Source organism: Saccopteryx leptura, chromosome 3 (genome assembly GCF_036850995.1).
Source record: "Saccopteryx leptura isolate mSacLep1 chromosome 3, mSacLep1_pri_phased_curated, whole genome shotgun sequence".
NCBI lineage: Eukaryota > Metazoa > Chordata > Mammalia > Chiroptera > Emballonuridae > Saccopteryx > Saccopteryx leptura.
In genome coordinates this window covers 48,393,275-48,413,598 of record NC_089505.1, presented here as the reverse complement: position 1 = coordinate 48,413,598, position 20,324 = coordinate 48,393,275, and the positions used below count along the sequence as shown (strand labels likewise).

The following is a 20,324-nucleotide window of genomic DNA, read 5'->3' as shown; positions in this document are numbered from 1 at the left end:
ATGTCCACAGTCCAGATCACTAGGATATATGCTCTGCTGTGAAAATATAAATACAAATGTTTTTTGAACTTTTTCTGACTTAAGATTCTGAACTTATAAGCATGCACTGCACTTAGTTACATATGTAATATAGAAAGAGAATTTATAATGGTTGTGCTCATCCATATAAAGATTTCTATCCATTATTAACTGTTCTGTTATCTCACCTCTTAGGCCTCAGTGCTTTACTTCCCTAAATAGATTAAAAGCCCTTTGAGGGAGGAAATTGCATTTAGTATTTCACTGCTATCCTAAGAATGGTTAGTAGAATGTTTCCAAAAACAATTCTGCTTTTCACAGTGAGTGATTTATTATGTAATTCCCAAATCTAGATAAAAATGTGTAAATGCAAATACTCTGTCACAATAAAAGTAGTGCCCCAAGGCACTATTTCTAGCTTTTAAGTATTTGGATATTATAATACATGATACTGTCTTTCAAACCATACTTCCAATCACATTACATTTATTCTTACAAATTTACATAATGTATGGAAAGACAATGAAAGATAAAGGTCAGCTCAATTGTACTCAGCCTAAGAGGCAAACAAACCAAGATACTCTTGGGCCACATAGGTTTACATAGAAGGGAAGTTTGGCCCATTAATTCCCTTGATTCACAGAGAACAATTCATCTATGAAGTGATTAAAAGTGAAAAAAAATGATCCTTTGGGAAAGGAATATACCAAAAAAATGTTGCTGTCTTATAAATTACATAAATATTCATGGGGGGGGGGGGGTGGAGAGAGGGAATAGAAATTTCCAAGGATGTCACTAAGGGCTTCAGACAAAATGAATTCAATCAATCAAAAATAAGCATGAATCAGTTATTTTCAGTTGTTTTCCCATTGGTAATCTAAAAATAGTAGCTTTATATTTTTAAAATAGTTTATTTTTGTTATTGTTAAAAATAATAAAACATTAATTTAAAGTGCCTAATGACAGAATGCTAACAATTAGCCATCACATTAATAAGAACCATTTATAGTTTTAAAATGTAATTTTCTATTAGCTTTGCTGTTATAGAAGACTTTAATAGGATTGTGTCATGGATACTGAAACAGAAGATCCATTTTTCAGCATTTTAGTCTTACAAGATTTACATGTGTGTAATAACAGAAGTAAAAACTGAGTGAATGATTTCTTTTCTTCCTTCATTCATTATCAGACAAAATCATCAAAACCTTGATAAGTTCACAAAGTACTCATTAAGTCTTCTGGACCCTGGGTATTTACAGGTGTTTTCCATAATAATCCTCATCAATCATTTAGAGTCAGGTACTTAATATTATACATACTTTTTAATTTACTTAAAATTTAGATTATATTGGTTTAATAAATGATATGTCTAGAAATAAACATGAAAATTCTATTCTGTGCAAGGAGAAACCTCAATTTTATCATTATATAACACTGGATCTATCCTTCATTGCAGGCAATTTAAAATCCATTTACAAGAACCAAATGTACAATAGTTTAAGATGTATTCTAATGCTTAAACTAAAAATTGTCTTAAAAATTAATTTATATTGCTTTGATTGTTTAATTTTTTTGCATATAAAACTCCCTTGGCTTATCAGATAGTCTTTTATATTTTTCTTTGTGTTTGGAATATATTGCCTCTCTGACTTATTAAACCTGCTGAAATTATTTTCCAGTGAGTTGCATAATTTTGCCTTGTGAGGGTTCAATGAGTTCCCATATGACTGTACCATTTCCTAAGGATGCTGAGGAACCCAGGGCCCAGATGTTACTTAAGCTGTTTTCTAAACTCAGCACTTTACTATTTATAATTTTTTCCTTCTACAGTTCATTGAAAAATAATACAGTGTATTTCATTTTTCCTCTCTATACCAATTAATAGGCAAGTATTTCCTGGCTTCATAAACAATTTCATTTATTTTTCAAAGAAAAAGAATCTCAAAAGACCATTCTGGTATTTTTTTTTTTTTTTTTTTTTTTTTTTGCATTTTTCTGAAGCTGGAAACGGGGAGGCAGTCAGACAGAGTCCCGCATGCGCCCAACTGTGATCCACCCGGCATGCCCACCAGGGGGCGATGCTCTGCCCATGGGGGGGGGGTCGCTCTGCCGCAACCAGAGCCACTCTAGCACCTGGGGCAGAGGCTACGGAGCCATCCCCAGTGTCCGGGCCATCTTTTGCTCCAATGGAGCCTCAGCTGCGGGAGGGGAAGAGAGAGACAGAGAGGAAGGAGGGGGGAGGGGTGGAGAAGCAGATGGGCGCCTCTCCTGTGTGCCCTGGCCGGGAATCGAACCTGGGACTTCTGCACGCCAGGCCAACGCTCTACCAGCCAGGGCCAACCAGCCAGGGCCTCATTCTGGTATTTTTTTAAAAAGTCATTTCTGGTAGCACTGAAGAGGTTATCACATAAGTGAGCCATCCTGGGATCTTAGGTACACTCACTAATCTGATTGCTTTGTGCAATATAAAGGTATGGTCAGCTCTCAATGATAGGACAAAACAAAGTATTATTTATTTACAAGTATTAGAAAATCCCAGGTAGAGCGATGTACCAGAAACACGGATAGGGAGTGTAAAGAATGGGTTCCTGTCCTGGCTTTTACTACTCACCGGCTTCCCGGACTAGCACAGACCATCTAACCCACACAAATTACCCTCTGTGGGACTCAGTTTTTACAGCTGTAAAATAAAGACAGTTGGACTAGAATTTCTGGGATCACTTCCAGCTCAAACAGCCTGTGATTCAGTATTATTGGTAGTTAGGGATATACATGGTTATTTATGTGAAAACAATTCTCAAAGTGGCATCACAAAATGAACTAAATTAGAAATTACTACAGGTTAATTTTTAAGAATATGTACTCAGATTTAGAGTTCAGTCCTCATTTTTCTGAGGATGAAGTAAGAATAGTATCTAAAGGGTCCATAATGAGATATTTTCAAAATCCAGGTTAATTCTAAAAGTTAATATATTCTTTGGGTCTTTTTGAACTAATTTGGCATTGCTTAATATCACTGTCAGGATATAGTTATAGTGATACTATAATAATTTAAAATTACTCCATAAATTATAAACCATCAGAAAAGATATAAGGACATTTAAATTTAATATAATTCTTATTCCTCATTGTTTGACCTGTTTGGAAATTCTACAGAATTACTTGGAGAACACTTGTTAATTAGACCAAGTGTAATAATATCAGGCAAAAAACTCTAATGTTAAAAGTTAGTAAAAACATGCAGTGGATTGCTTTAATTTGGGGGGAAATTCTAAGGTCAGTATCTCAAGTATGAATATCAATGCATGGAGGCTTATCAGTAAAAACAATATCTACAAAACAGTCATTTAAAAATGGGTCCACTCTCCAAGTGTGATCCACTTGGAGAATCAGAATATTCTGATTCTCAGACAAGTTGAACATAAAAGACAAAAGAAAACATCTGCCAGAAGAACTGGTACAAAATACCAGATCTGAGCCCACCCCCTTGCATCCTATCCTGTCATTTCTTCTTTGTCTTACCTTTAATCTAGGTTTTCTTTCTTTCATACTTTATCATAGTTTGTGATACTACATGATTCACTTACTTGTTATGAGTATTATTTATTGTCTGCATGTCCCAAAAGAATGACATGTTTTGTTCACTGATGCATCTCAAATCCTAGAACAGCCTGGCACTTAGTAGTTACTAACCAAATACTTGTTGAATAAATACAGAAATACAGTTTGTGTTGGATTATAATGTATCTGGGTGTAGGTCTGATTCTCATCTGAAATCACAATTCTATGCATAAAAAACAGACACTAAGCCAGTATTGTTTATATAGTTCATAATGGGCTTGTCAGGGCATTTGCTACCTCTGTTATAAAAACCAGTCATTAAAGTCAGCACAATTAAAATATAGTTGTCATGGCATGCTTTCATGCCTTACTCATGAAAAAAGAGTAGCTAATGGAAGAGCACAATGAACTAGCTGAGTATGAGTGTGAAGAGAGAACACTGTGTGGTGGCAAACTATTGGCTCTGACCTTATCTATTCAGTTTTAACCAACTTGATAAAACTACCATCTAGAATTTTCTTATTCAAAGGATAGACCAGTATCTTAGTGACCGACATTATAATAATGTGTGGATTACATAATTTAACTTGCATTTATACAGATATGCTTATTCTAATATCAGCAAACAAAAAGTGATAATTGAGCTATCTTTACTTTTTCGGACAAAGTAAGGAAATTTTGGCCCACATGATTGAGGCCCAGTAGAGAAAAAAAAAATTAAATGGAGAAAATTTATGTGAATCAGAAAAAATGTGTTATTTAGGGGAAAAAATGCTACTATAAAGTATAATAACTTCATTTAAATGTTTTTGCTGAAATAATATCATAAAGGCAATGTATTAAATTTTCACTTTTGAATATGTCTATCCAGTTAATAGGAATGTCACATGCAGGCATAATGATATTTCTTCACAAGTTTAGGTCAGAAAGAATAGGCTCCCCCCCCACATAATTTTTCATGCTCTACAAAGTTTGCCATCATAAGCCACTTTGCATTTATTACAAACAGGTATTACATTAGAAAAGCAATTCCACTGTATTCCATTTCACTTGGGAAGCTAAGCAGCTTTGCATGAGTTATTGGGACTATGCCCGAAGGATTGTTAACCTGGTACTGAAGTTACCTAGTTGTTTCATACTGAACTCAGGACTCCACAAAACGAAGGCAGGAAACCTGCTGTGAGGAGGATAAGAAAATTATTATAATCTGCATTCCTAAATTGAATGAGAATTTTTGCTCAGCAGAAACCTCTTGACTGCAAAAACTCTGAAATTATATCCTGCTGTTAAGAATACCTGTTGGGATGTGACGCAGTATGTTTTTAAGTAAAGTGGGGGGGATTGTGATTAATCAATCCCATTACTGTTGAGGATTCAAAAGAATTATTTCCTAAAATAACTTAAATAGCTTTGTTGTTGTTTTTTAAATCACATTCTTACTAATTAATTATAATATATAAAACTTCAGAGAAAAAAGGTAAAAGTCATCTGAATATCTTTCTGGACAGCTTTCTCAGTATATAGGCACAGGGATATATGCATACGATTTTATATATATAGGCTCATGTGATATATACAATCTTTAAGATGTTTGGAAACTTTTACTTCTAAAATGAAATAAGAGTTTACATACATATGTATACACATGTAGATATTGCTGAGTTTTATTGTTTCATTGGCTTAGAGGCATTACGTTATTTGTGGGGAGATTAAAAACTAATAATGCTTATATGTATATTATAGATTTTAACAGATATGTTTTATTTAGCACATACTCCATTAAATTTGTGGATATGGGAAATGTTACAGATAGTATTTATTGTCGAGTCTATCATCTAATACAGATTATGAGTACATAAACAACAACAACAGCAAAAACCTGTTGGAGTGGGTGCAGTCCAGATAGTCCACTATGCTTCAAATAAGTCTGATTTGACCAAGATTACTTTGTCTGAAAGAGTTAAGATTTCTCAAATATCATTTTTTGTTTAATGCATACATTTATAGTCCTGGTGGGACTGCTTTCTTTTTAAAAAGGAAAAGAACTTATAACTTTTTTTTGTTGATTACAAAATTGGCATTAATCAAGTACTTAATATTTGGTTGTTAGGTAAATTATCATTAAAATATACTTTCTTTTAAAAGTAAATTTCATCTTAAGTGTTTTGCTTTAAAATACCAAAGATGACTTTTTGGACTTATTTTAGCACCTAACATATGGACTATTCCTATTTCTTGGGATGTTTTTAAAAGTTAAGTTTATTTGCTCAACAAGCACCTATGGTAGCTTTCAAATATGTTATTTATTCATAATTGAGTATGTTCATTTTGTATTATAGGATTCATTATAATGTTTCCTGTGTCCTAGATCATGCTTTTTGGCCCTAATTTTCATCTTTTATGATATTAAGATTCTTTTCTTCCTCTCTCTCTCTCTCTCTCTCTCTCTCTTTCTTTCATCAAATGAGAAGTAGGGAGGCAGAGAGACAGATTCTGCATGCGCCTGACCAGGATCCACCCGCAAACCCCCCTGCCCCCCAGTTTGGGGCCGCTGTTCTGTTCCTCTGAAACTGAGCTATTTTCCACCTTCAGTGCTCAGGTCCAACTCACTCATTGGAGCTATGCTTGCAGCAGGGAAAGAGAAGGGTGGACAGGCACAGGGGAAGGGGTGGAGAAGCAGATGGTTGCTTCTCCTGTGTGCCCTGACTGGGAATCAAACCTGGGACTTCCACATGCTGGACCAATGCTGAGCCAACCTGCCAGGGCCGATATTAATACTCTATAGCAGGTTTCTTTATCCATGGTTTCACTTCTTCAGTTTCAGTTACCTGCAGTCAACCTCAGTCCAAAACTATTCATAACTTTTAAATTGTGCCCAGTCCTAAGTAGGGTCATAAAACCTTGAGCAGTCCCACTCTGCCCTACCCAAGATGTGAATCTTTTGTTTGTCCAGCATATCCACACTGTATTTGCTACCTGCTCATTAGTCACTTAGTGGCTGTCTCAGTTATCAGCAAGAAAGAGATCACATTCATAAAACTTTTATGATAGTATATTGTTGTTATTCTATTTTATTTATTATTGCTGTCTATATCTTACCATGCCTTATTTATATATGAAACTTTATCATAGGTATATATGTATAAAAAAACATTTTATATATAGGGTTCAGTACTCTGCATGGTTTCAGGTATGTACTGGGTGTTTTTAAACGTATTTCTCACAGATAAGGGGGGATAACTGTAAGTCCTAATTTCTTTAGGTTGCATTTGCCTGGTACAGTCTTCCCTACCTCTTAATTTTCTTTTCCTTTTTTTTTCAGAGACAGAGAGAGAGTCAGAGAGAGGGATAGATAGGGACAGACAGACAGGAATGAAGAGAGATGAGAAGCATCAATTATTAGTTTTTCATTGCGACACCTTAGTTGTTCATTGATTGCTTTCTCATATGTGCCTTGATCATGGGGCTACAGCAGACTGATGACCCCTTGCTCAAGCCAGCAACCTTCGGTCCAAGCTGGTGAGCTTTGCTCAAACCAGATGAGCCCGCGCTCAAGCTAGAGAGCTCGGGGTCTCGAACCTGGGTCCTCCGCATCCCAGTCCGATGCTCTATCCTCTGCGTCACCGCCTGGTCAGGCCCTACATCTTAATTTTCAAGTTTTCAAGTACCTTTGTTTTGGTTGCATCCTTGTGTACTGCTTAGAATTTGGTTCTGCACTGCGATCCAACCTGAAAATATTTTCTTTTAATGAAATAAATGGATTTATTTATATTTATCAATATGAAATATATGAGAGATATTCTGTCATAATATTCTAAATTTTCTGTTAAAGGGTTTGAAAAGTCTGTCATTATATGGCTGTTTGCTTTGCTTAATATTTGTATGTATGTAGGTTTTTAAGAATATTTAACAGGGTGCACATTTTCTTCTAATTTATAAATTGTAAGTTTGTATAATAACCTATCAGTTTGTAACTTCATATAATAACCTTGATCTTTTATTTCTTTAGGATATTTATTGTTTTCTTATTGTAAGTGATAAAAAAATAAGCCTATCTTTTCCTCTGTATCCCACCATTCTTTTCCACCTAATGCTAGGTAACAGCATCACCTTTCTTAGTATCTTTGTTTTCTACTCTTAAGTATGCTTATACTTTTGTAATTTTATTTACAAGGTTTAAATGATATCCACTGATTCCTAGATATCAATAACAGAGCAATTAGCCTATTTAATATATGCACCAATTTCTTTCTTTTGTGTCCTTTTGTTAGCTACTTTGGTGCTATAGGATATTATACTTTTATGCTCTATTCTGTCACATAGATCGACATTATATTTTAGATTTAGTTTTAGAGTGCAATACATTCAATACTCAAAATTAGCTCATTTGCAGTAGTTTCTACAGTCAGCTGATGGTTTGATGAAGTCCATCCCCTAATAGTTGCCTCAAGAAGGGCTCATGGGAGATGACGTCAGAGTAATGGCGGGGTAGGAAGCGATACCGATAAATCTCCCCCAAAACTCAACAAGATCTTCAACCAGAAACAGAAAAACCTATACTTGGAGCTTCCAGATGCTTCGCAATACACCCAAAGGTATGATTGAGTGAAAAATTGGCTAAATATATAACCAAACCCCGAAGGAAATAGGGAGTAAGAAATGCTCCGCCTTCCTCACTAACCTAAACAGGGCGGCTTTCTCTGGTAACTGTGAATATAGAAACTGAGGCGGGCAAAGGGGGTGAATACATCCAGGCCGCGAAACAAACGGCCGAACCAGGCTGTGGCACGGAGATCCAAGCCGAGGAAAATCTGATCCTGTGGCAACCCGGGCAATACAAGCTAACACTCGCGCCAAACCCAAACAAAGAAAGACAAGCAGCGCGGCCATTTTACCCGGTCTCCTGGCTGGTGCGCAGTTAGTGGGCGAGAGATTTCTTCCTAGGCCCCGGGAGTCAGTGCTCGTGTTGCCTCACGGAGAGGCAGGGTCAGAGGCCTTTCTGTGGGCCGAGGGCAGAATCTCTGGGCAGCCCCAGCGCCCTGGGAAAGCCACGCACAGGAGGGAGTGAGAACTAATTCCAACGGTGGAGATTTTCCGTGCCAGAGGGTGTTTCACTCAGAGGGAAAGCGGCTGGCTTCATATCCTGGTTTGCGCGCGCAGATAAGGAGTGAGCGATTCCTCCAAGTGCTGCGGCAGTGCGCGCCCGTGTTATCGCACAGAGGGGCAGAGTCAGGGGCATTTGTGTGGGCCAAAGCGGAATCTCGGGCCGCCCCAGCGCCTTGCAAAAGTCGCGCACGGGGACGGAGCGAGACTCAATTCCAACGCTGCAACTTTTCCCTGCGGTTGGGGGTTTCACTCAGAGCGTGAGACTGCTGGCCGGATATCCTGGTCTGCGCGCGCAGCCAGTGAGTGAGAGTTTCCTCCAAGCGCCCCGGAAGTGGGCACCCGCTTGTGTTACCGGACAGAGTGGCAGAGCCAGAAGTCTTTGAATGGCCGGAAAGCCCGCCTGATTATGCTAGCAGCTCTGACTGACTGAGCCTTACCCAGAGCCCTGTGCTGAGTGGAAATAGAGTGGGGAGTTGCCAGCTCTTTGAGCCTCTTACTATCCAGGCAGAGGCAGCAGCAACCCCATAGCTGGATTATCAGGCTACTAATTGAGGAAGGAAAGACTAGGAGAAAGGCTCTAGGAACACGGACTCTCTCACTGTCGGAGCCTATAAATGCTAATAGCCTAGACTGCCAACGAGACTAAAGCACAATACATGACATTGCCATAGAGACTTATCAACTGCAAACCTCCACCTGAGCGTGGCAAAGGGGCAAAACCCGGGGTACAGAGTCACCAACCAGGAAGAGGGAGAGAAAAGAAAAAGCAAGAAGATAACCTCTCAAAATCAAGAATAATCTGCAGACTTTATAACCTATCCCATTTTATTATATTTGTTCGTTTGTTTCTCTTATCTTCATTCTTGATACTTTTTTTTTCCTCCTCCAATTTGGCCGATTAACTCTCTACCGGTCTTACTCTCTCCTCTCCTTGAACTACACTACCCATAAGTGTTACATCTCCCATTATCTTTTCTCTTCTCTTCCTTTCTCTCTATGAGGGTTGCACTCCAAAACCCTTAACTCTCTCTCTCTCTCTCCTTTCTTTTTTCTTCTTTTAGTGGTTCCCTCTTTTTTTTCTCTCTCTCTCTCTTTCTTTTCTCCCTCTATATTAGTTTCTTCCTTTCTCCTTTACATCTCCTCTCACTCAAACCTCAATAACAAACAAATTATCTTATCTGGGACACAAACTTATGTTTGTGGCATTCTGGGGGGTTTTTACTTCACCTTTTTAACTCACTAGCAGTGCTCCCATCCCTGGCTCTCCATATTATCTAGTTCTTGTTCCACTAAATACAATAGTAATTTTTTAATTTGTCCCCCCATTTTTCCGTTTTCCTCTTAATCCTCTCATCATAACTCTTAGACAACCAACACCTAAAAGCAAATCATTTTATTCTTGACCCAAATTTTTTCCTTATTTGCTTTTTGTGGGTCCATACGCTCTTTTTTTTTTTCTCTTCTTTTTTTTTTTTTTTTTTTTTTTTTTTTTTTTTTTTTTTTGTTTGCCCCTTTATTACTTTTCCCCAATTCAGGCCCTCCATCACAGGCATTGTTTGTTATATTTCACAGTCCACCACAAGATTTTATCAAGAAAGAGGGGAGAGGAGAGGAGAGGAAAAAAGGAGGGGGGGAATAATTTCCTTTTTTTTTTTTTTTAATTTTTATTTTATTTTTCTTTATTTCATTATTAATTTTTTTTTAAAAAAACAACTTTTTTCGATTTTTTTTATTATTTTTTTAAATTTTTTATTCTTTATTAAATCTCATTAATACTATCAACAAAACCACCCTCAGATGCCATTAAGGAAGAGAAAATCGAATATCATGGATACAAAAGAAAGAGAGGTAACACAGCTAGATGAGGAAAAATCTATGGAGAAAAAATTTAATATATTGGAAACCTTGGAGCTAAATGACAGAGAATTCAAGATAGAAATCCTAAAAATCCTCCGAGATATACAAGAAAACACAGAAAGGCAATTTAGGGAGCTCAGAAAACAACTCAATGAACACAAAGAATATATGTCCAAGGAAATTGAAACTATAAAAACAAATCAAACAGAGATGAAAAACTCAATTCACGAGCTGAAAAACGAAGTAACAAGCTTAGCTAATAGAACAGGTCAGATAGAAGAGAGGATTAGTGAAATAGAAGACAAGCAACTTGAGGCACAACAGAGAGAAGAAGAAAGAGACTCAAAAATTAAAAAAAATGAGATAGCCCTACAAGAATTATCTGACTCCATCAAAAAGAATAACATAAGAATAATAGGTATATCAGAGGGAGAAGAGAGAGAAAATGGAATGGAGAACATACTCAAACAAATAATAGATGAGAACTTCCCAAGCCTGTGGAAAGAACTAAAGCCTCAAGTTCAAGAAGCAAACAGAACTCCAAGTTTTCTTAACCCCAACAAACCTACTCCAAGGCACATCATAATGAAATTGACACAAACCAACAGCAAAGAAAAAATTCTCAAGGCAGCCAGGGAAAAGAAGAATACAACATATAAAGGAAGGCCCATTAGATTATCATCAGATTTCTCAGCAGAAACTCTACAAGCTAGAAGAGAGTGGACCCCAATATTTAAAGTCCTGAAAGAGAGGAACTTTCAGCCACGAATACTATACCCATCAAAGCTATCCTTCAAATATGAAGGAGAAATAAAAACATTCACAGATACAGAAAAGATGAGGGAATTTATCATCAGAAAACCCCCACTCCAGGAATTACTAAAGGGGGTTCTCCAATCAGATACAAAGAACAAAAAAAAACAGAGCCACAAGTAAAAGCTCCAAGAAGAACACAATAAAACCAAATTTAAACTGTGACAACAACAAAAAGAAAGAGGGGGAGAAGATGGAGATTAACAGTAGCAAAGGATGATGGAGTGCAAAAGTACTCACAAAATAGTTCGCTACAATGAACAGGGTAGGGACCCTTTTCATTATTCAAAGGTAACCACCATTGAAAAAACCACCACAGAAGCACATGAGATAAAAAAGATAGCAACAGTGGAAAGATGTATGGAATACAACAAAATAAAAACAAAAGATAGAAAAACAAAAGAGAAGGATCAAACAAGACACAAAACTAACAGAAAGCAAGATATAAAATGGCAATAGGGAACCCACAAGTATCAATAATTACACTAAATGTAAACGGATTAAACTCACCAATAAAAAGGCACAGAGTAGCAGAATGGATTAAAAAAGAAAATCCAACTGTATGCTGCCTACAGGAAACTCATCTAAGTAACAAGGATAAAAACAAATTCAAAGTGAAAGGCTGGAAAACAATACTCCAAGCAAATAACATCCAAAAAAAAGCAGGTGTAGCAATACTCATATCGGATAATGCTGACTACAAGACAGCAAAAGTACTCAGAGACAAAAATGGCCATTTCATAATGGCTAAGGGGACACTGAATCAAGAAGACATAACAATTCTTAATATATATGCACCAAACCAAGGAGCACCAAAATATATAAGACAGCTACTTATTGACCTTAAAACAAAAACTGACAAAAATACAATCATACTTGGAGACCTCAATACACCGCTGACGGCTCTAGATCGGTCATCCAAACAGAGAATCAACAAAGACATAGTGGCCTTAAACAAAACACTAGAGCACCTGGATATGATAGACATCTACAGGACATTTCATCCCAAAGTGACTGAGTATACATTTTTCTCCAGTGTACATGGATCATTCTCAAGAATTGACCATATGTTGGGCCACAAAAACAACATCAGCAAATTCAGAAAAATTGAAGTTGTACCAAGCATATTTTCTGATCATAAAGCCTTGAAACTAGAATTCAACTGCAAAAAAGAGGAAAAAAATCCCACAAAAATGTGGAAACTAAACAACATACTTTTAAAAAATGAATGGGTCAAAGAAGAAATAAGTGCAGAGATCAAAAGATATATACAGACTAATGAAAATGACAATACGACATATCAGAATCTATGGGATGCAGCAAAAGCAGTGATAAGAGGGAAGTTCATATCACTTCAGGCATATATGAACAAACAAGAGAGAGCCCAAGTGAACCACTTAACTTCCCACCTTAAGGAACTAGAAAAAGAAGAACAAAGACAACCCAAAACCAGCCGAAGAAAGGAGATAATAAAAATCAGAGCAGAAATAAATGAATTAGAGAACAGAAAAACTATAGAAAAAATTAATAGAACAAGGAGCTGGTTCTTTGAAAAGATCAACAAAATTGACAAACCCTTGGCAAGACTTACCAAGGAAAAAAGAGAAAGAACTCATATAAACAAAATCCAAAATGAAAGAGGAGAAATCACCACGGACACCGTAGATATACAAAGAATTATTGTAGAATACTATGAAAAACTTTATGCCACTAAATTCAACAACCTAGAAGAAATGGAGAAATTCCTAGAAAAATACAACCTTCCTAGACTGAGTCAAGAAGAAGCAGAAAGCCTAAACAGACCTATCAGTAGAGAAGAAATAGAAAAAACCATTAAAAACCTCCCCAAAAATAAAAGTCCAGGCCCTGACGGCTATACCAGCGAATTTTATCAAACATTCAAAGAAGACTTGGTTCCTATTCTACTCAAAGTCTTCCAAAAAATTGAAGAAGAAGCAATACTTCCAAACACATTTTACGAAGCCAACATAACCCTCATACCAAAACCAGGCAAGGATGGCACAAAAAAAGAAAACTACAGACCAATATCTCTAATGAATACAGATGCTAAAATACTAAACAAAATACTAGCAAATCGAATACAACAACATATTAAAAAAATAATACATCATGATCAAGTGGGATTCATCCCAGAATCTCAAGGATGGTTCAACATACGTAAAACGGTTAATGTAATACACCATATCAACAAAACAAAGAACAAAAACCACATGATCTTATCAATAGACGCAGAAAAGGCTTTCGATAAAATACAACACAATTTTATGTTTAAGACTCTCAACAAAATGGGTATAGAAGGAAAATATCTCAACATGATAAAGGCCATATATGATAAACCATCAGCTAACATCATATTAAATGGCACTAAACTGAAGGCTTTCCCCCTTAAATCAGGAACAAGACAGGGTTGTCCACTCTCTCCACTCTTATTTAATGTGGTACTAGAGGTTCTAGCCAGAGCAATCAGACAAGACAAAGAAATAAAAGGCATCCATATCGGAAAAGAAGAAGTAAAGGTATCACTTTTTGCAGATGATATGATACTATACATCGAAAACCCCAAAGAATCCACAAAAAGACTACTAGAAACAATAAGCCAATACAGTAAGGTCGCAGGATACAAAATTAACATACAGAAGTCAATAGCCTTTCTATATGCCAACAATGAAACAACTGAGAAGGAACTCAAAAGAACAATCCCCTTCACGATTGCAACAAAAAAAATAAAATACTTAGGAATAAACATAACAAAGAATGTAAAGGACTTATATAATGAAAACTATAAACCATTGTTAAGGGAAATCGAAAAAGATATAATGAGATGGAAGAATATACCTTGTTCTTGGCTAGGAAGAATAAATATAATCAAGATGGCTATATTACCCAAAGCAATATACAAATTTAATGCAATTCCCATCAAACTTCCAATGACATTTTTTAAAGAAATAGAGCAAAAAATCATCAGATTTATATGGAACTATAAAAAACCCCGAATAGCCAAAGCAATCCTAAAGAAAAAGAATGAAGCTGGGGGCATTTCAATACCTGACTTCAAACTCTATTATAGGGCCACGACAATCAAAACAGCATGGTATTGGCAGAAAAATAGACACTCAGACCAATGGAACAGAATAGAAAGTCCAGAAATAAAACCACATATATATAGTCAAATAATTTTTGATAAAGGGGCCAAGAACACACATTGGAGAAAAGAAAGCCTCTTCAATAAATGGTGCTGGGAAAACTGGAAAGCCACATGCAAAAGAATGAAACTGGACTACAGTCTCTCCCCCTGTACAAAAATTAACTCAAAATGGATCAAAGATCTAAACATAAGACCTGAAACAATTAAGTACATAGAAGAAGACATAGGTACTCAACTCAGGGACCTGGGTTTTAAAGAGCATTTTATGAATTTGACTCCACAGGCAAGAGAAGTGAAGGCAAAAATTAATGAATGGGACTACATCAGACTAAGAAGTTTTTGCTCAGCAAGAGAAACTGATAACAAAATAAACAGAAAGCCAACTAAATGGGAAATGATTTTTTCAAACGACAGCTCAGATAAGGGCCTAATATCCAAAATATACAAAGAACTCATAAAACTCAACAACAAACAAACAAACAATCCAATAAAAAAATGGGAAGAGGACATGAATAGACAATTCTCCCAGGAAGAAATACAAATGGCCAACAGATATATGAAAAGATGCTCATCTTCTTTAGCTATTAGAGAAATGCAAATCAAAACGGCAATGAGATACCACCTCACACCTGTTCGATTAGCTGTTATTAGCAAGTCAGGTAATAGCAAATGTTGGAGAGGCTGTGGAGAAAAAGGAACCCTCATACACTGTTGGTGGGAATGTAAAGTAGTACAACCATTATGGAAGAAAGTATGGTGGTTCCTCAAAAAACTGAAAATAGAACTACCTTATGACCCAGCAATCCCTCTACTGGGTATATATCCCAAAAACTCAGAAACATTGATATATAAAGACACATGCAGCCCCATGTTTATTGCAGCATTGTTCACAGTGGCCAGGACATGGAAACAACCAAAAAGCCCATCAATAGATGACTGGATAAAGAAGATGTGGCACATATACACTATGGAATACTACTCAGCCATAAGAAATGATGACATCGGAACATTTACAGCAAAATGGTGGGATCTTGATAACATGATACGAAGCGAAATAAGTAAATCAGAAAAAAATAGGAACTGTATTATTCCATACGTAGGTGGGACATAATAGTGAAACTAAGAGACATTTATAAGAGTGTGGTGGTTACGGGGGGGGGAGGGGGGAATGGGAGAGGGATAGGGGGTGGGGAGGGGCACAAAGAAAACAAGATAGAAGGTGACAGAGGACAATCTGACTTTGGGTGGTGGGTATGCAACATAATTGAACGACAAGATAACCTGGACTTGTTATCTTTGAATATATGTATCCTGATTTATTGATGTCACCCCATTAAAAAAATAAAATTATATAAAAAAAAAAAAAAAAAGAAGGGCTCATGATAACATCATTTCCCAAGTTCCTCTATGTTCAGAATATTTGCCTCGAGCTATTATGCCTTGAAAGGCAGTTTGGCGAGTCATAAAACCCTTCATATCCACTTTTTTTCCCTGTAATTATGGTAAATTTGTGATCTCCTAATTCATTATAGGATGTCTTAACTTTTACTAGGTGGCCTTTTTTTTTTTTTAAGATTGCCAAAATTGGTTTCCGCAGAGACTTCTAATAGAGCTCTTTTATATAAAAATCCTATATTCTCTTCTATATACAACCCTCTAAATATTTCTCTTCTCCAGGATGAAAGAAACAAGTAATTGAAGAAAAGTTCTTAAGGTCAAAATATCTCCAAAGTAGCTTTTGTTAGACTTCATGTTTTGTTTATTCAGTTAGCTCATGTCATGGCATCTTCTTTGCCTCCTTGTGCCTTCTTCATATTTCTCCTGTAAAGCAAGTTATAGTTACAGCTGAGCTGAAGGGCCCACTGTGATCACCTGGTGCAGATGCCTCATTTTAGGATGAAGAAACTGAGTCCCAGGGAGAAGTAAAGAGATCTCCCCAAAGTCAGGCCACTAACAGGAAACTGAGTCTGACCTTGAACCCAGTGATCCCCAGGAAAGAACTCTTTTCACTTTACTGAATCCTTCAAAAATATAACAATCATTTCTGCGTGAGAGTGTGGTGAGAATCCTTAAGATCTACTCTCTTAATTATGTGAGGTGATGAATATGTTAACTAACCTTATTGTGGTGACAATTTTATAATATATAAATGTATCAAGTTATCATATTGTATACCTTAAACATACACAAAGTTATATGTCCATTGTATCTCACTAAAACTGGAAAATGTAATGATCAAAAATGTTTCACTGCTTCAGAAGGACTCAATGTATATACTAATTTACCTAGAGAATTTACCTAATAATGTCTGCTTGGTAATTATTTCATTTCTTATTCCAACTATGTAGGGAATAACACATGCAGGATTGCTGTATCAGAGAAATTTCAGTGGGTTTGTTGTCACTTTCATTTTCTGTTTCTTGAAACTGGGAAACTTCAGGTAAATGCAGAGTTCGTTTTCCTACCCAAACTCCCTAAACCATCATTTTGAAATCAAATTACACAGTTTATGCTCAAAACATAAGGGCCAGAGTCTGTCTTCAAATACACCACCCACTCTGTAACAACAGAATTTCGCCCTAAAAACTCATTAACAAATATTGTCATTAAACTAAAGAGCTAATTACTCTGGATTCAGACAGAATGAACAAAATCATAGGCCAACCGCAGCTGGTAGTAATAATGGTGAGACTAACCGTATGTTGCACTGGGGATTTAAAGAACAAAGACAGATTAACACTAATGTAACCAAACATACAAAATTATCCTCCAAATGGAGCAAACTGTTAGAGTGAGAAAAGTCTTGAAAGCACATTGGTATTATCTGATACAAGAAATGAAGACTATTTCTATGGAATTAATCATAGTAATTTGAAAATATCAGTGCTTAATTAAGAGCAAAACTTGAGAAATTTATTCTGTTGTAGTATTCCACAAATGAAGAATTACATCTAAATATCATTTTGATCTAATAGGAAGTACCACTCTCATATTCAATTCAGTTTAGTACTATAAGATGAAAAGACCTTGCTTTAAGGCTATTTTAAATAACCATTAGCAGAACTACCTAAGAGTTCTATAAAAGAGAATTAACTGGATAAGTGAGTATTTTCCAAGCCCTTTAAAAATATGTTAAGATTACATTAATAATACATACTTTAGAAAAAGTTTTATAAATCCTGAATAGTAATAAAAATCAATTGAGCATAATCATTAATAAGGTTTTGGTGTATTTTCTTCCTCTGCATCTGGAAGCTTTTAAAATAAAACTAGGACCACATCATCATATGGTTTCATAACTTGTTTTCATTTACAATATATTATGAGCATTTCCCCACATCAGTAATCATACCATTCTTACATAAATTTTAATCACTCCCCAGTTTCTTAAATTGAGAATAAACACATTTTAATCTTTTAGGATATCTCACACATATCATTATTATATACTGTTTCATAATAACACTAATACTCCCCAGAGATTCTGACATATTTAAATCTCTTTTCTCCTCTACTGAATGGTCACAGATGGCTCTACTGTACAAAAGCTATATTTTACTTTTAGCTCTATTTCCCCCTCAGTATCAAATTTCCAGATAAAGCTGACCCAGCCTGGAATACATCTAAATTTTCTGTTTTCATTTCTTGATTAATGACATGGAAGTTGATCAACTGATGGACTAAATAATCAATTATTTTAAATTCAATTACATATATAGGTATTCAGGTACTTTCTTCATTTCTTCAATGTTCATCTTGTAGAAAAATTTCTTTGTACCTCCCTTATCCAAGAAATCATTATTGAAAAACATTTAATTTCTCTTTGTTCATATAGCCTATCTGACTGGGTTATGTCCACTTCTCTTTGTGTTAAACTTTTATGTGGAAAGTTTGGAAGAAACACGAGAGGACCAGACTAGAAGATCTCCAAGTTCCATTTCTGCTCTGAAACTTTATGCTCCTATGCTTCTACAATTCTATCAAGTTTCTGTAATTTATTCTTTTGTTGTATATTTTACTTCCTGAGTATGAAGGCTGCCTCATTCAGGTTCCCTGAAACTACACTGTAAGTTATTTTTTGGTTTTTTGTGTGTGTGTTTTTCTGAAGTGAGAAGCGGGAGTGGGGTGGGGCAGAGAGACAAACTCCCTCATTCCCGACTGGGATCCACCCTGCATGCCCACTAGGGGGCGATGGTCTGCCCATCTGGGGCATTGCTCCATTGCAACCAGAGCCATTCTAGCACCTGAGGTGGAGGCCATGGAGCCATCCTCAGTGCCCAGGCCAGTTTTGCTCCAGTGGAACCCTGGCTGAGGAAGGGAAAAACAGAGAGAGATAGAGAGAAAAGAGAGGAGGAAGGGTGGATAAGCAGATGGACACTTCTTTTGTGTGCCCTGGCCAGGAATCACACCTGGGACATCCACACGCCAGGCCGACACTTTATCACTGAACCAACTGGCCAGGGCGTACACAGTAAGTTTTCTTTAGGGAGCCACAGTTTCAGATAAATACCCCAACGAGAATGAACATGACTCACTTGAGCAATCAATTCCCCTTTCTCTCTACCTGCTCCTCTGCAAAGTGAAAAATAAAAAAATTAAAAAGAGAATCAGAAAGAGCAGAACAGTGGTTTCTATGTTAAGTTTTTCTGAAAATTAAAATAATACAGACTTATACTGATTTAAATCTAATTTGGAGACTTTATTGAATCATATACTTGTGTACTACATACTTGCAGATTTTATGATCCTGAGTATTATATATTTTAGGGTTTTCTCATCAGGTATGGCAATCTTACTATTAAGAACAATTCTGGCAACAACTGCAACTGAAAATTTAGTATCACAGTTAATCCAATTATGTAAATCTCTAATTTTGATTACTTGAAAAAGTGCTGCCTTATTTTATGAATATGGCTCTATTCATTTCTTTGTGTAATACTAATAGCTAATATGTGTGTAGCTAATTGGCACTATAATAACTTACTTCTTTTTGATTAAAGGTTTATTTTTACCTTTTAATTTTTATGGACAAAAAATTCTACACAATATGAACAAGTGCACAGTAGGACTGAGAGAGAGACAGAAGAAAATGTCTATCAGCCTGAAATTCAACCAAAGGAGTTTAATTAAAAACCACTTTTCACTGTAAAGGTAATATTAGATTATACTTGTAAGGCACCATTAATTTAAGATCTGAATATGAGAAATAGAAAACAAAAATACAAAAAAGAGATACTCAATAAATGTACATGTTACCTGCTATAAATATATCACATGCTTTATAGGTTCTTGTTTGCAAGGAAAGAGTAGCTAATGACACATTAAGCAGATCTGTTCTTTTGAAATCTAAGACTCAGTTTCCAAATGAAAAGAAAAAAATCCTCAAAAATGTAGAAATGCTTAGCCAACCCTGGTAAGAACTTATTATTTTCATTGTATAGTTATTTCTTAGAATTAGGTCAATAACCATAATCTGCATAAATTATATTACACAGAACAGAGAAACAGCTAAAGAGCAGTGGAAAGACTGTCACTCTGAAAGAGAATTAAGGACACCTTAGAATGAGCTCATGATATGAACTTTAAGAAGATATATTAAAGAAAATTAAGAGTTCAATCTGAGAAGGTCAAAAAGATAACACTAATTTAGCTCTTCTGTGATAAAATCACTCCTTTCATATTTATTCTTGTGACTGAAAGGCACAACATAAAACCTTATTTAATATAATTCATTGTTTCTTTTATTTAATATATATTTTTAATTAATTGTGTTTACATAGATTCTAGGGTCACCCCGAATGCA

At 35.9% G+C, this 20,324-nt stretch overlaps 1 protein-coding gene across 7 annotated transcripts in view; it reads right to left on the bottom strand.

Annotated features, from left to right (window-relative positions):
• Positions 1-20,324, bottom strand: part of HS3ST5 (heparan sulfate-glucosamine 3-sulfotransferase 5) — a 309,400-nt gene that overhangs the window by 174,664 nt on the left and 114,412 nt on the right. Inside the window, exon 3 of one of the 7 annotated variants that reach the window (XM_066373422.1) lies at positions 19,057-19,093. The exons of the other annotated variants lie outside the window; for them this stretch is intronic. The gene's annotated coding sequence lies outside the window, so the exon portion shown is untranslated. The remainder of the gene's footprint in view (positions 1-19,056; positions 19,094-20,324) is intronic. 7 annotated transcript variants of the gene reach the window in all.